Below are 16,841 nucleotides of genomic sequence, written 5' to 3'. Positions count from 1 at the left end.
ATCATGGGGTGGGGGCCAGCAGAGGTGGTATTTGCTGGTTCTATGAATTACTCAAATGTCTGCTTCTCTAGAACTGGCCACACACACCACACCACACACACACACACACACACACTACACACAGAGAGACAGAATTTTGCTATATCTTACAGAGAAAAAAATGTTCATTAAAAATACCGAAATGGTGGAGATAATGTTTACGTTCTTAAGTCAGTGGCTATATTCCCATAGAGGATTATGCATCATGAATTCTTCCTTTTATTCCCCAGTGGAAACCAAGAAAAAAATTATAAATGTGCTGAAAGAAACAAATCATTACTGATGTATTATATTTTAAAAGTTTCTTTCTTGCACAAGATCAACTTGCACAATGTTGATCTTCTGCTTCTCAAACTCTACTTATCTTTAATTTTCATAGTAATTGGGAAACCGATACTCTCTTAAGGTATGTACTTGATAAAATTTTTTACAAAAATGTACTGTACTTAAGGTATGTTTTTCCAGAAGTGGAAGAATTTGAATGAAATAATCAAATTGATATTACTTTGGGCATTTTATTGAGAGGATTTTTTTTATTGAATCCATTCTTTCTATTCACCATGGAAACATGCAGGTATCCTTTATAGCTAGCAACTGATAATTTCACTGAAGTACCTAAAAGGAAGAAATGGAATGCTCAGTATGATAACAGACCCCTCAAACCTAACACATATTAATCTAGGACTATGCATTTATGGTTATTTGTTGATTGGTCCAAACTAGGATTTAAAAAAAAAATCCTGGAAACAAAATCTTCCTGAAATGTTTATATGGATACAACTCCTTTTCGAGAAGTTAAAACTTCTAAGAATTTTGCTTAGAAAAAGAAAGTTTAATATTGTCCAGGTTATCTCTTAACTTAAATTATAGATGTCACCATCTGTAGTTACCAGGTGACTAGTTTACTGAGAAATCTGGGATGTTCTCTGAAAGACGTTAAGTTACAATTTATTTTGGGATGTTGTTTCCAACTTTACCATAGGTAAATACATATAAATATGTATTTATATTTGTGATCAAAGACTAAAGATTGGAAATATATTAATTAATTCCTCCCCATGTAAAACATTTTGTAACATTTCACAATTTAATAAAGCAGGGTAGTCTAAACAAAATTAGTTTCAATGTCAACTTCATATTCTGGTTTGTTTCTCCTTGCAGTTTCTTTCCTAATATAGCAGGTCAATTTGTCTGAATGCAGTACTATTAGTTTCCAAGACTCTTGCATTATTTCTAGCAGCTGAAAACAAAAAAAACCCATCTCTCCCTATTGTGCAAATGAAGATACCTAAGAGACATTCATTCATTTCACGGCAAACACTTTGAGGCAATTTGAAATGAAATAATGGAATTAAAAGGAAAGGAAAGGAAATGTTGGAATTAAGTTAGTTACCTGTTTTAAACTCGGCAGTAAATTTAGGAACCTTTTCCTTCAGTAGTAACAATCACCTTTATATATATGAACTGATATAGATATATGATATAATTACTAAGAAGTTTTTATTAAGCATTGGAGATCTCAAAATATATTTGCATTTAAAAATCCCTCATTTATTGAAATCCTAATGATCTTTTCCTTCATTTCTACCACAGTGAGATTGTGCTTTGCCAAAGTAAAGAGTTATTTAACCTATCCCTTATTTATTATGTCTATATCTTTTTAAGCAATTTCTATGGTAGTTTTCTTCTTACTTTTAACAATGCCTGCTTTTATTATTTGCAAAATCATTTTCAAATCTTGAATAGTTATTTCTTGTCACATTTTCATCTATTTGTTTAGCAATGAAGAACCATACGGAAGTGGAAGAATCATCTTCTTGGGCCTGAACAATGATTTGGAGCTTCAGTATATATTCTTTGCCATTTTTCCTCCTACTCTATATGGCCACATTAGTGGGGAATGGAGCTATTGTGATTGTAGTTTAGCTGACACTCGCCTTCACAGCCCATGTATTTTTTTTCTTGGAAATCTCTCCTGCCTTGATATTTTCACTCCACAATAACTATTCCAAAGATGTTGTCTGGATTTCTAACAGAACCACAAACAATTTCCTTCAATGGCTGCATGGGTCAGCTATTCTTCTTATATTTCTTGGGTAGTAGTGAAGGAATTCTCCTTGGAATCATGGCCTATGACCGCTATGTTGCCATATGCAACCCACTGCGTTATACTGTTACCATGAGAAAAGAGTGTTGTGTTTTACTGGCAACTGCCACTTTATGACTGGTTTTTTTCCATGCATTGATGCATGCAGTGGCAATGGCTCATCTTCCCTTCTGTGGGCCAATCTAATTGAACATTTTGTCTGTGACATTCAAGCCATTGTTGAAACTGGCTTGTGGAAGCACACACCTCAACCTCATGCTCCTTAGTATTGTAACCAGCTGTGTTGTTATGGGCCCCTTTATCTTTATATTCTCTCCTATCTCTACATTACACTTTCCTTCTCTGTAAAGTACATTCCCAACATAGTTTGCAAAAAGCCTTCTCTTACCTGTGGATCCCACCTAACTGTGGTGGCTTTACTCTACTTCCTGTATTATCAATTACATGCTTCCCACTGTGGGACCTCTTCTCAGCGAGATATGATAGTAACCTCCTTTATAGCACAATTACTCAGTTTTGAACCCACTTATATATACCCTGAGAAACCAGGAGGTTAAGTTGGGATGAAAAAGTTTTTTGGCAAAAAGTCTTACCCATTTTGTGAAAGGAAATATTGGAAATATATTCCTATCTAAAAAGATAATTTCATAAGTGTACCATATATTCCTCACAGAGCTGACATTTAAAAAAAGCTTTTTGTATATACACATGTAAGAATTTCATCAATACATTATAATATTATTAAATAATAAATATATTAATTTTACATGATGTTTTCCATGTATGTTGTGCCTACAAAATCTGTTTTTAAGTAAGAAACAAGAAAACAAGTAGCTCAAGTTTTACTGAAGAATCACTTTCATTGAGATTTCATGAATGAGGATGGACTTGGTCATCCATTCTGATTTCTCAAATCAATTAAAGATCAACAATAATAGAATCTTCTTCCAAAAATACTTAGTTATGTATATATTTCATTCAACTCAGGAAAGTTAGATTAGGTTGGGATCCCAAACTCTTGAATCAAGTTTGCCATGTGAAGGCTATCATATTGTGATTTTTTTCTTTCATTATCACTAAACATTCAGTGATTAAAGAAACGTAATTTGAAAAATTATCATCTGTGGAAGAGGAAATGCTGAGTGTTTATAACTTTCTGTTCTTCCATTTTAAAATAATTATTCAATATTTTGAAGTTCTTTTTTAATGCAATCATTCAAGAATTATCTAAAGTACAGGCAAGTATTTTAGGTACCTTTTCTAAGTTTACATTATTATATCTGTCTAAAAATGCTATTATACATCAAAATATGTGTGTTTCCTACATGTCAGAAATAAACTCAGTACATGGGGACAATTCTGTGGTATTTAATGAAAAACATTACCTAATCTATTGATTTGAGATGGACATATCAAGAAATTAATGAAAAGGACATAATCTATTAATTTTTAGTACATTTTGATGGCAAATATTTAAATATGTATTTTTTTCTGTCTGGCTATTAATGCTGTTTGTTTTTACTGAAATACATTCATTTTGACACGCTTTTGAATATCAACATACTGCAAAAAAAACCTCTATAATGTTTACTTTACATATTCTCCCATTTTCAAAGCAGAATATTTCATTCATATTTTAAAGTAAACGCCTTCTTACTTAAGCATGCTATGTTTAAATCATAAAATAATGAATTCCAACCTGTGCAATGAATTGTTTAAATAAACTTTTCCTGTACTGAAATATTGAGTTGGTTGGAAACCAGCATTTATTTCATCAATTTTAGGTAAATTTCTATATGTGTCAATCAGTGAGATCTACAAAATAGATAAATTCAAGAGTCAATAGATAATACCATATCAGAAAACACAGATGAAGACTAGGAGATTACCATTTTCATATTAAATTTTATTCTAATTTGTGTTATAGCCATAGCTAGCTTAATCATTGATTAATACTTGAAATGAATGGGTTGAGCACAATCAGAATTTATATTGTTATCATACAGTCAGTGAAATAAAATAGTGACAGTACTTTTTTTCTTTTGCCCATTACAATCAATGTTGGAAGATATTGGATCTACTTGTATAAAAAATGAACTTAGTGAATAATTTGAATATGCAACATGAACTCTATTTACTTTTTATTATAATGGAATATTTTACTAAATTCCTTTTATGTATACACAAAAGAAAGAGGGAGAGGACAGACAGAGAGAATGAGTTTTTTTAATGTATTGTTTTGATCTATCTTTAATAAATCGTAGCAGACTGATTTGTTTTGAGATTAGTCAGGATGAGTTTTGCAATATTATTACACTGCCTTGAAAAAATTAATCTTACCTATTAAAGCATACTTAAATATCATTTGATAGACCAAATAGTTTACATTCTGAAATTTGGTTAGAGTTCTCTACAAAGGAGCATGATACCTCTATGGATTACATTTTCTTTTTTCCATTTGCTACCAATTATGTTTTGCGATAAAATCTAGGAAATTACTGAGAATATATTTAACAGTTTATTTCTTACAACCCCTCTAATACACAGAGTGGCTCTCCTGCTTTTCAAAGTAGCATAATCAATGAGAATATATTGTTTTTCTGATATGAACTGTCTAAATATCTAAGACCAATACATGTTTGATTGGAATTTATTTTAGAATTTTATTGACCTTTTTTTTCTTTGTGTTATGGAATTCTGCAGGTATCCTATTATTAAGTTTTTAACAATGGATAAATTCAGCTGGAGAGAACCATAAGAAAATATGGAATACTCACCATGAAATACACAAATATATTGAGATTACTGCTGCTGCTGAACTCACATATCTCACTTAAAAATATTCTGAAAATGGCAAAATATTTGTACATTTTCTGTTTCATTACTTGTTAAAATCTGTTTAGAGTCAGTAATACCTTGAAGTAATCAAACTACTACTAACCAAAGATAAAAGCCAGACAAACACAAAATAATAACAAAACATATATAACCCATTCATATGTTATCTGTATGATTTTTTTAACCAGTCCAGAGTAGGATTTCAAAAGTATCTGATGGAGAAAATCCCTTAGCCTTTTTTGCAAGGCATCCAAAATATAGGTTCTAGTACAGGAAGCAGAGATAAGCAGCTTCTATATATAGTTATTTTAAATGAAAAAGTTTAATATTGACTAGATATGTTATGGTGAAACTATGATACACAGAGCCCTCCCTGCAGGCATGTCAGACAACATCCAGTTCAGCTCCACCTTGCCTCCACCAACTAGCTGGTTTTAAGGTCTCTGCTGTGCATGCTCGATGGGCAGGGTTGCATGCAGGAAATGTGTGCACATGTGCAGGGGGGGTCATGGTGCCATGTGGGGGTTGCATGCAATGTGGGTAGGGTGGGGAGAACAAGGGGGTTGCAAGTGCTGTGCAGGGAGGTGCGATGTATGGGGCCATGCATGCATGCATAAGGTCACTAATGTGCAGTCAGGGGAGGCAGGGCCATCATGAAAGAAAATTAAAAGGCAAAAGGCTGAGGTAGTGCTGCCAGAGTCACAGTAGATGATCTGCTTAGTGCTTAACTATTTAAAAAAGCCCTCTAAAAAGTGCCATCTACAGGAGGAGCTGGGAGAACACATGCCTCATTTAGTCTATCGTTATGATCACTCGAGCAGAGTTAACAAGGAGTTAAAAGCTGAAAAATTCCTTATGTAGATGAGACACAAGGTTCTCTCGCCTCCTGTAGAGGACAGTTTTTTAGAGGCTTTTTTAAACAGTTAAGCAGAGTCATCCATTGGAGACTTCTGGCAGCAGCTAACCCAGCCTGACCTCAGCAGCTCTGCCTGTTTCCTTTTATATTTTTACATTTTCATCATGGCAGACCAAGAGCAGAGTTGAAATCTCAGTGAAACGCTGAAAAGGTATGTGGGTCAGAGGGAGAGGGAGGGAATTCAAAATTAATGTAATTTGAAAGTAATTGTGTTGCGTCCTCTTGACGCAGCGGCAGCCAAGCCACGCCTTGCAAGAGTCTGATGGTCCTGGCGCGGCTGCTGGAAGGCATGAGAATTGCGGCCACCCCATTGGCCGGACGCCTGAAGCTATCAGTATAAATAGCTGTCAGGCAGCGCTGTCCAGCACGGTGTACTGAACTTGCTGTTGTATTACCAGTGTCAATAAATGTTCCTGTTAGTTACCTCAGCGCCTCCTGTACATAAAACTTGGCGACGAGGATGAGCGAGTCGACACAGTGCACGTCCCGGCCATTGCTGCCCACTTCTTCTTTCTCACCATTCCTGAGGTGGAGAGTTGGGATGCTTTCTTGAAAGGTTTGAAATTTTCCTCCAGGCTCACGGCCTCACTGATCTTCCAGAGGGGCAAAAAGCAAGGAGTTTTCTCCATTATCACGGGGCCTGAAATGTTTTCACCCGCTTGTGCCCTGTCAGTTCCTTTGCCGTCCCATTCAGTTCCGTTCGACATTCTTCTGTCCCACCTGAAGGTTCACTATGAGCCGGCTCCCTCTTGCTACACCAGGCACCAACATTTTTGTCACTGTATCCAATGGGAGGGCCAGTCTATAGCCCAGTATGTGGTGGCTCTTTGCCACCGCTGCCATCGACCTGCGAGTTCCTGGATTTGGATGGACACGCTCTTGGAGCAGTTTATATATACGGCCTCCAAGATATAAATCTCCACCGCCACATATTTCCTGCTCAGAGCTCTCTATGAAGATCACCGTTTGATGAGGCACGAGCGTATGAAATGGCTGACCAGTCCACGCCAGATCTTCACCATTTCCCTCCTTCGGTCATGGTTTCTCTTCCTCCTGCTTCCATCCACTGCCAGATGGGCCCGGAAGACCCTCGTTCCAACTTCGACCTCTTGGTGGATTGCCTCCGGTCCCTCTCCTTCAAAGATGCTGGGGCCTATCTCACTTGTGGCAGCCGCCCATTCCCTTTCATCCTGCTGATTTTGGGCTGCCCTCTGCCGTCAGTGTGGAAAGAAGGGACACATCACCACAGTGTATCACTCCCCTGCCTCCACACCACCGGCCCTGCCAGAGCTCCTGCCGGGCGCCAGCCTGTGTCCATTCCATCGTCTTCCCACCCAGGGTGGTACGCCATCTCGGAACCGAGGGGCTCACTTCCAAATGGCAGCTGGACTCCGCTTCGACTGCTTCAGAGGGCTGGGGTAAGATGCACCTCCGTGTCTTACTGGCTGGCCAACCCTGCACCATGGAGCTCAACACGGGCTCTTTGAGATCCATCATCTCCTGGGACACTCTGAGACAGCTCTTCCCCCACTTCAGGCGGGGACCAACTTTCTTCTGCCCATTGCCACCGTCAGGGACTATCAGGGGACTTCCATTCCAGTCCTTGGGTGCCTCACCTTGCCGGTCCAGTATGGCCAGTTCCAGGGTCCCTTGCCCCTCATTGTGGTCAGGAATCCCTTGACCTTCTCTCCTGGGGCTGGACTGGTTCCATGCCTTCGGCCTGTCCATCACCGGTGTCAATTCCTCAGGCTGGCCTCTGATCTGGACCTGCTAATCTCAGAATTCGCTGATGTATTCAGTGATGCCCTGGGCCATTATAAGGGCACTCCCATCTCCCTGAGCTTAGATCCCCTGGTGGTGCCCATTCGACTCAAGGCTCGCAGTGTGCCCTTGGCGCTGCGACCTAAAGTGTTTGCCGATTTGGACAAACTCATCTCCCAGGGCATTCTAGAGCCAATGGATCATGTCCCTTGGGAGACCCCTATTGTCCTGCCACTGAAGTCAGATGGCTCCCTGAGGGTCTGCGCTGGCTACAAAAATACAGTCAACAAGGTGCTCCAGAGTCCACCCCCTACCCGGTGCCCATCATCCAGCATGTGCTGCATTCCTTGGGTCAGGGCAAGATCTTTGCCAAGTTGGAACCCGGCCCAAGTGTATCAGCAACTGCCAGTGGATGACATCACTGCCATTGCCCAGACCATTGGTCATGCACTGGACACGTTTCGCTGCAAGCACCTACAATTTGGCATCAGCGTTGCTCCCGGTCTCTTCCAGGGACTCATGGAGCGCCTGCTCCATGGCATCCTGGCGTGATGCCATATTTCAATGATGTCCTGATTTCTGCCCCGGGACCAATCAGGAATCATCTCCACCCTCAGGACTGTCTTGTCCAGGTTCCACGCTTCATGTCTCCACCTGAAGTGCTCCAAATGCCAACTTGGGATGTCGTCTGTTGATGTCCTGGGTTTCCGTGTGGATGCCCTTGGCATCCACCTCTCTCCCGCCAAAGTGGAAGCCATCAACCAACGCCCCCACCCCCCCCAACAAGGCAGAGCTTCAGGCGTTTTGGGGGCTGCTTAATTCTATGCCGCCTTCATTCTGCACAAGGCATCGGTGGTGGAGCCCATTCATCACTTGTTAGATTCTTCCGCCCCCATGGGTCTGGACTAGCTTCGAGGCGCATGCGCTCGTAGCTGTCAAATGCCCTGTTGACAGCAGCCCCCATGCTCGCTCAATACGATGAGCACTTGCTCCTCCTGCTGTTCTGTGACACGTCCTCCTATGGCGTGGGGGCCATACTTAAGCCACTATTTCCCCAACGGTCAGAAGCCCCCATAGCCTTCTATTCGTGCATCTTGTCGAGGACTGAACGGAACTACAGCACCTGGACAAGGAGGCTTTGGTGGCCATAGCTGAAGTGAAGAGGTTTCATCACTACCTCTATGGCGGCCCGTTCACCCTCCGTATGGACCACAAACCCCTTCTCGGCATTCTAGCAGAGGATCGCGCCACCCCCCCCATCCTGTCACCCCGTATGTCCCGATGTTCCGAATTCCTCACTGATTATTCTTACTGGCTGCACTACCAACCGGGTAAGCATATGGGCCACACGGACGCATTGAGCCGCTGTCTGCTTCCCACCCAGGGTCCGACCCCTGCCTCATCTGTGGCCTCCAGCGTTTTTCCTTGTCGATGACTTGGAGTTGCCACTTCCACTTCCGACATTGCCCAGTCCACCTCCTCTGACCCCCTCCTTTGCCACAATTTTATGTACGAGGAGGCGCTGAGGTAACTAACAGGAACCTTTATTGACAAACTAGTAATTAGAACAGCAAGTTCAGTACCGTGCGCTGAACAGCGCTGCCTGACAGCTAGTTTACTGGGGTGGCCACAATTCTCCCACTGGCGGCAGCCGTGCCAGGACCAATCAGCCTTCTTGTACGGCGGGCTTGGCTGCCAGCTGCGTCAAGAGGATGCAACACATTGTATTATTGTAAGTAGTGTGTGTGTGTGTGTGTGTGTGTGTGTGTGTGTTTTACTTGCCTCTGCTGGCGGGCTGACACTTTTTTATGTCGGACATACCGGCAGGGCTTTTGGACGTAAGCAGCAGGGATTTTGGACATAGTGGCAGGGCTTTTGGATGCCCCGGCACTGTGTCCGCCATAGAGGTGGGATGCCTCTATGTCAGACACAGCAGCAGGGCTTTTGGACACCCTGACGCTGTGTCTGCCATAGAGGTGGGACACCTCTATGTCGGACATTGCAGCAGGGCTTTTGGACGCTCTGGCACTGTGTTTGCCATAGAGGCAGGACGCCCTGCCACTATGTCTGACATAGAGGTGTCCTGCCTCTACATCGGACATAGCACTTCTATGTTGGACATAGCGGCAGGGCACTTTTTTGCCCACATTCAAGTGTTGTGGAGTGCACTATGTTTTTTCTTTTTGCCTCACCAGCCATAAACCTCACAACACATCACTGATAAGGGTGGGCTGGATGTGGGGAGGTCGTACTTGCATTATGGGTGCAAAACATGGGCACACTTTGGCATGCAGCTACAAAAAGGTTAGTCATCACTGGACTAGATTATTCTTGTAGTAAAACTATGCATATTACACATTATTTCTAAAGTTGGTGGTACTTTACTGAAGATCTGAAGTGTTTTCAGAATAAAATCTATTTGGATGCATTTTACATGTTTAATCTAGACTAAATGAAGTATTATTTCTAATATATTTTCTTTTCATTACTAACCCAGATTTTAAATCTGAAAATTAGTTAGTCATTTTCTTCCCTGTACAACATATATACCAATATTATAACTGAGTGGCAACTAGCCAGTGGTGTACCAATAAATAAATAATGATCAATTCTGCTAGCTCCATTGTCCCATCACACATTTTAACAAAAATTCGAACTGCTGATTAGCCTAAGTGTAAATATGGAGTCAACCAGTTTACAAAATTCCTAAATATTAATAATTTTTATTTCATTACCCAATCCAAGAAGTGTGTAAAATTGCTTGGAAAGCTGAAAGTAATTTATAGATTGTGTTTTCCATTCCGATCTTTTCTTTTTGATTCATAGAGTGATTGTTTTACTATTTTAAAGCCTTTTTTTCTTAATAGGTATTTTGATTTGTTTTTATTGCCAATAAGAAAAAATGTGGCACTACTAAAAAAACCTTGAAAAATAATCTTGGTCATTAAAAATATACTAAAATAGCATTAATTGCTGAAACAAGCTGTTTTTATATTCAATAGAATTTTCCCCACATGGATACATTGCTACAAGGATTTCTCCTTCTTTCGTCCCATAACAGCCAATAATGTTTTGAAAACTAATATGAAGAGTCAGAAATGACTGGAAATATATTCTACTCTAGGCCTGTTAACCTTGTTGCTTATGCTTGAAAATTTTACTCTTGCCAGGAAGGAGATGTTCTTAAGGTATGAATAGTCAAGATATTTCACAAATGTAAATTAACTACAAGCAGTTAATTTATTCAGGAGGGTTTAATTTAATTGTGTGATATGCTTAAGAATAAATAAAAAAGTTAATGCTATCCAGGTTATAGTGTCTCTCCATGTTAGACTATATTATGCATAACTTATGTATTATTACAGTGGCAGCATGTTCATAAAGTATAGGATGTTCTGCAAATGAAATTCAGTTACATTCTATCCAGTTTTCAGCCATTATCTATATTAAATAAGTATAAATTTTATGTATTTACATAATATTGCAAGAACAGGATAGGTTCATTGTTGCTAACAAATAATATTTATATAGCTTTTTTATTATGACTCTAAATAATTCTACATACCGTATTTTTTGGAGTATAAGATGTACTTTTCCCCTAAAAAATGGGTGAAGATTTGGGTGCATCTTATACACAAAATGTAGCCCTGCCCAATGCTGGCCTCCACCCTTTGGCTGTTTGTAGCTTCTGTGTAGTGGAAAGAAGAGACAACGAAGCCAAGCGATGCAATATAGGAAAGTTTATTGAATGCGCAGGTTCAACATGCCAAACAAGCATAAGAAGTTTGAACCCCAAAAGGTTCTTAAAGACATACATTATAGTGCAAATTACGTCAACATCTGTAGAGGCAGTATCTAAGCATATAAGGTAATAAGAGGAACCAAAAATGTCTATGCCAGATGGTCATCGGTTACTATTCCAAGAATATACATGGTCAGCGCCTTATAGATCATGCATGACATATAGAGAAACAAAACGGGACATATCTTGCAAGGTAACAGGAAACTCCCTGTCTGGGTCGGCTTGTTCCCAGATGCATAAAAATACTTACTGCCACTTCAGCAACTGTCAGCAATTGTTTTCTGCCAATGGTGCAAAACCTCACTTTGATCAGAGTTTTATATTAAACGTGAACTATAGAACTGTTAGCCATAATTAGGTCTTTTAGCCCACCTTATCTGCATGCTCTGTTTTAGACCTATTTCAGGCTGTGGGATTGCCACAGCACATCGCCTTTTTGGCCCCTCCATGTCAAATTTTTGGCCTCTGAACACTCCATTTTAGACCTGTTCAAGGCTGTGGGGATTGCCACAGAAAATCGCTATGGATTTCCGCCTCCACGAATCATGTTTTTCAACTCTGTATACTCCGTTTCTTGCCCCTTGCATCACATTTTTGGGTGGTTCCAGGGGATTGGTTGCAGTGATCACCCACCTGGAACCACCCAAATCCTGACACACACAGGCCAAAAATGGGACATGTGGAGGCAAAAACATGATGATATGGAGATGGAGACCAGCAGCGATGTGCTGTGGTGATCCTTGCAGGCTGGAATGGGTCTAAAACAGATTGTTCGGAGGCCGAAAACATGGTCAGTATGGTCAAACCATATCATTATGCCTTAAAATTTTCTAGATCAAGAGTGGCAGCCCAATGGGTGGTCCCGATGCATCACATGTTGGCCCTACCCCTGTCCAACTTTTAGAAAAAAAGTCCCAATATATCACATGACAATGTTCGTTTGACACCCCTGTTCTAGATGCTTTTGACATATTGAGTCAAACTGATGCGTGGAATAAATCCTTCCATTCCCCACCAACCAGTCAGAGCTGAAGAAGGAGGAAAAGCAAAACATCTTCAAAGAAAAAAAAATAGAAAAAGCACCTTTGGGACAACAAATAGTTTATGTTTTTAAATTCAGCCAGAGCACAATACTCTTTGGATTGCTCCTTCTTTCTCTAGTGGCAGTCAATAATATTTTATAAACATGATGAAATCTAGAAAATCACTGAAAATATTCTGGGACAACAATTTATTTCTTGCAAACCATCTAAATAAATTCAATTGATCTCCTGCTTCTCAAAGTATACATAATTAAAATCTCTATCTTAAAATTTCATTCTTGATTTGGCAAGAATTTTCTAAAGGTATGAACTATCAGAATAACTTAGAGAAATAATAGATTTTGATTTGCGTGTGTTATCCTCATGATTTATTTAATGCATTCTTTCTTTACTAATAGTGAGGTATCCCTCCTGACATAGCTTAACAATGGATAAATTGTAAAGATGATGACCCCATTTAAACAATTGCCCATGGAGAAGTAAAGAAAAAATGCAGACCAAAACAAAACCAGAATCTCATACCCATCTATGTATATATGTATCTGTACAGTTTATATTTTATATTATTGATCCAGAATAAAATTTCAAAAGCATCCAATGGAAGAAAAATCCCACTCAGACTTTTTGCAAAGCAACCAAACTAGAGGTTTTCCTTCTGGAAGCAAAGGTAATCTATTTATATTGTACACTATTTAAAATGAAATGTTTAATATTATCTAAATTATCACTAAACCATATATATCATACGTGCTAAAGTATATGTATTGCATATATTTATTTCTGAAGTTATCAAATTGATAGCACTTTTTCAAATGTTTTCAGAAATCTACTTTGGATGCAGTTTGCACTTTTAATTTAGATTAAATGAAGTATTCTTTCTGAAAAGTTTTGTGTTAATAAAAGATTGTATTAAGCCAAAATTTAAAACTGAAAATTTCTAAATCATGACTTTCATGTATAACATATATGGTAATATTTGAATCATCAGTGTGATAAATGTGTAACAACCAGTTCTGTTGGCTTCATTCTCCACCACAGTGCAAATCAAGGCTCTCAACAATTGATCAGCATACTAGGTGTCATAGCTTAGCTATAACTAAGAAATCATCAGGGTTGAAACTCCCAATCTCCTGGTTTCTAGCCTAGTGCTCTATCTATTACACCAAACTTGCTCTTTGTTTTTATTGTTTCGGTATCTGAATTATGCCAGTTGTGCTGTAGTTGATTGAGTGCATGGATACTTTTTGCAAAATTGTGTGGCCGTTCCCACTATTAGAAAATGCTATTGAGATACGCAGGAACTAGTATCTAATCATCACAATAAGCAGCAGGTGGTATAGCATATCCAACTGAAGAAAAATTAGCCCAATCAATACATCCTGCTCAAATCCATAAAAGGTTGTTTGGAGAAGCAGCTATATAAAACACGTTACCCATGTTAGGGCATTGATGATGGTATTCCAAGCTGCTAATGAAATGTCTGCAAGAAGAAGGTATATTGAAAACACCAAGAAAATCCAACACAGGACTACATTTATTCTACATTACTGCTACTGTTGCATTTATTCAGTCTATAAGATTGAATGTTGTTCCCCATTTGATAAAGTCAGATCTGTGATACAGCAAAGCGTAGCATTCAGACATATACTGCTTCACAGTGTTTTACAGCCCTCTATAAGCAGTTTATAGAGTCAGCATATTGCCCCCAACAATCTGGATCCTCATTTTACCAACCTTGGAAGGATGGAAGGCTGAGTCAATCTTGAACCTGGTGAGATTTGAACTGCCAAATTGCAGGCAGCCAACAGTCAGCAGAAATAGCCTGCAGTACTGCATTCTAACTACTGCACCACAACTGGGTGGCCCAGCATTGAAGCAGTAGGAAGGTCGCAGACACAACAATACATTAGCTTTGTACTATTATTGAATGTTTGAAAAATTGTCTGCACATTTACAGTAATTGTCACTAGTACAGTTTAGAAGTCCAAAAGTGACCAAGAATAAGCTTTAACACATTCTACATAAGCATTTGTGATAGATGATCACACTCTTTTAATAAAGATGTATGCTAAATAAGATTAGCTAGCTATATTCTCCAATTTCAGATTAGTTTGTCCTAATAATATTATTTAACTATTTAGTTATAAAATTTATACTGCTGCCCATATCATTCTGAGCAACATAACACAGAAAACCATGGGAAATATTATATAATGATTCAAAATATGTAATTTAACACTAAACAACAAGATGGTAAGAGAACTATTGTCAGAATGTTAAATATGGTGCAGCTAATGGGCAGGTTTCCTGCTGCTTTGGGATCCCCAGGCCTGATGAATGAAACACATATTTGAGCTATGTAAGGGCAACTATATTTCTTTGATATTAACCATAGTGATTTCCAAGATCACTTATATCAATAATTTCTAGTAACTGAAAATATGATATGTGATCTTGTACCCATTGTATAATCAGTATCTCAGATTGAAAGAAACTCCACAAAATCAATTGGTAGAATGCGAGATTGGTGTTTTTGCACATGTACATCCTTCAGGGCACTAAATTCAGAATATCATCCTTCATTGTCATACGTGACAAGCAATATTATGGAGTTATAGTTCTTACTAATAAGGACTGATAATGTCTGCATATGGTTTGCCACTGTAGACCTCTACATATTACTAGAGATATAAAGATATTACTTTAGGAACATTCCTGGTGCTCTCTGAGCATGGATTTTTTTTCTTTTCTTAAAAAAATTCATTTTGCAAAATAAGTAATTTTATTAATGTTAGAAATCATCAAGATTAGTACTGATTATGTTAACTAGTTGAGGTAATGAAACATCTACAAGAAAACAATCACACTCAAAAGCACCAAGGACTCCTCACTTCCAACCCTGAGTTACAAATAATCTCCTTTATTGACATTACTTATGCTTATGCCTAAATTCCTACCATAGAGAAAAGTGATCTTTGCTTCAGATAAATAGCTTGTTTTCTATTCTTTATTTCTCAGACATATCATATTAGTCATGTTCCATTATTATTACTCTCTTTCTCTACTTTTATATGCTTCTCTCTTTTATTCATAAGAAACATTAATCGATACTTGTTGTTTCCATCCACATTTATTACTTTATGCTTCCTTTCAGTTATGTTGAACCAATCCAAAGTGGAACAATTCATTTTGTTGGGACTAAAGAATGATATAAAATTCCAGTATGTAGCATTTGGAATTTTTCTTTTGTTATACTTGGCCACATTAGTGGGAAATGGGGCTATTGTAATTGTAGTTTTAGCTGAACCTCGCCTTCAGACCCCCATGTATTTTTTCTTGGAAATCTTTCCTGCCTTGATATCATTCAGTCCACAGTAACTGTTCCAAAGATGCTGCAAGGATTTCTAATAGAACTACAAACCATTTCCTTCAATTGCTGCATGGTCCAGGTCTTCTTCTTCTACTTCATGGGTGGCACTGAAGTCATACTTCTTGGAATCATGGCCTATGACCGCTATGTTGCAATATGTAACCCCTTGCGCTATATTCTCATCATGAAAAAAGATGCATGTATCATAATGACAATAATTGCCTGGTTTATTGCCTTTTCCCATGCCTTGATGCATGCAATCATGACTGCTCATCTTTGTTTCTATGGACCAAATATAATTGAACACTTTCTCTGTGACATCAAACCTTTGTTAAAATTGGCCTGTGGAAACACATACCTCAACCTCATACTCCTTAATATTGTAACCTGCTGTCTTGTTATAGGCCCCTTGATCTTTATACTCATCTCCTATCTCTACATTATCACTTTCCTTCTCTGTAAAGTACATTCCCAGTATAGTTTGCAAAAAGCCTTCTTTACCTGTGGATCCCACCTAACTGTGGTGGCTTTACTCTACATTCCTGTATTATTCAACTACATACTTCCCACTGTGGGTACCTCCTCTCAACGAGACATGGTAATAACACTCATATATAGTGCAGTTACTCCAGTTTTGAACCCACTAATTTATACTCTGAGAAACCAGGAAGTTAAAATGACATTGAAAGTAATTTTTGGCAGAAAGCTGTTCACTTTTGGTGAAAGAAAATGATCTCTCACTCTCTGCAGTTTTAAACTCACTTATCTCTACACTGGGAAATTAGGAGGTTAAAAATTATTGGAAAAGTTCTTTGGGAAAAAGACTTACACTTTTTGGTGAAAATAAATTCTCAAAGTGTATGTGAAATGTATAATCTAGTTAATGTTTTACAACATGTTTTTTTAATGGCAAGTATGTTAAATGTATTATTTTCTGTTGTAAATTCTAGTTTTTGTGTTTCCAC

General features: G+C 38.6%; 2 pseudogenes; both read left to right on the top strand.

Annotated features, from left to right (window-relative positions):
* Window positions 1-599: 599 nt before the first annotated feature.
* LOC116521348 lies at window positions 600-8,213 on the top strand (annotated as a pseudogene).
* Window positions 8,214-15,662: 7,449 nt separating this feature from the next.
* Window positions 15,663-16,609, top strand: LOC116521347 (annotated as a pseudogene).
* Window positions 16,610-16,841: the final 232 nt, after the last annotated feature.

Source organism: Thamnophis elegans, chromosome Z, assembly GCF_009769535.1.
Source record: "Thamnophis elegans isolate rThaEle1 chromosome Z, rThaEle1.pri, whole genome shotgun sequence".
Taxonomy (NCBI): domain Eukaryota; kingdom Metazoa; phylum Chordata; class Lepidosauria; order Squamata; family Colubridae; genus Thamnophis; species Thamnophis elegans.
Note: the sequence above shows the minus strand (reverse complement) of the source record. Positions and strands in the feature narration are given on the sequence as shown.